The sequence below is a fragment of the Octopus bimaculoides genome, chromosome 1 (assembly GCF_001194135.2).
Source record: "Octopus bimaculoides isolate UCB-OBI-ISO-001 chromosome 1, ASM119413v2, whole genome shotgun sequence".
Taxonomy (NCBI): domain Eukaryota; kingdom Metazoa; phylum Mollusca; class Cephalopoda; order Octopoda; family Octopodidae; genus Octopus; species Octopus bimaculoides.
This window is the reverse complement of record NC_068981.1, coordinates 120,098,961-120,099,840: the sequence shown is the minus strand read 5'-3', so window position 1 is coordinate 120,099,840 and position 880 is coordinate 120,098,961. Positions and strand designations below refer to the sequence as shown.

The 880-nt window shown below is 29.4% G+C and overlaps 1 long non-coding RNA gene across 1 annotated transcript in view; it reads left to right on the top strand.

The window, feature by feature from the left end:
• The first annotated feature begins 30 nt into the window (after positions 1–30).
• Positions 31–880, top strand: part of LOC128248535 (uncharacterized) — a 7,968-nt gene continuing 7,118 nt past the window's right edge. Inside the window, exon 1 of the long non-coding RNA XR_008264710.1 lies at positions 31–268. This is a non-coding gene — a long non-coding RNA (uncharacterized LOC128248535). The remainder of the gene's footprint in view (positions 269–880) is intronic.

Here is an 880-nt window from a genome sequence, read left to right as displayed (position 1 = left end):
ATTATTTGCATAGGCTTGTCTAAGGCTGGTCCATATTGACTATATAAATTTACTCTTATATAAAAATTATTTTCTCCCTTTGTGCATGTCGTGACGTTTGTATGTAAGCTTACCCAATTTTCACTCTATTGTGTTTGGAATACAGTGGTGTACCTCCAAAATGGCCATAGGTGTTGTAAGTGGTTTTCGTGAAATTGATTTTACTGATTGATACCTGCTGGGTGCTGTATTTGTATTCTGACCCATGTGTTGTGAACTTTTGGACATGGTGAGCGGAATTAAATTTTACATGTTTTACCTGCTGGGTGCCTGTTATTCATTTTTGTATATGCCTAACTGGTGCGGACTTGCCTATTGGTGTCTACTGGCTTTGAGTTGTAAAATGTGTCCGAGGTAGATGTAGAACTTTATGTCTTAACTCTAAATGGTGTTAAATCATTTCTGTCCTTGATTTTAACCGATGGACTACTTTATGGTACCTCATTTCTTTATTTTATTTTATTTTTTATATCGACCTATATTATATTATATTATATATTTGAAATTTTTAATCGTATTAATTTTAACTTCTATGAAATGATATATATGTGTATTATGTTATACATTTAACTCAATTTTTTTCATTTGTATGTTATCGGTTGGTATAATATATTCGTGTATAAAATTTTATACTATATGTTCTATTTCTTGCACCTTACTTCTTATACATTTCTTATTCTTTTATTTACTTTATTTTCTTACATTATTTTTATATCTTTTTATTCCTTATGTTTGATGGATTATGTTGTGCTTCTTATATATGTTCATTGAGGGGGTGTGATATGTTGAGTCGTTAACCCAGCGTTTTTATTCTATATCTAATATTTTATATATATATATA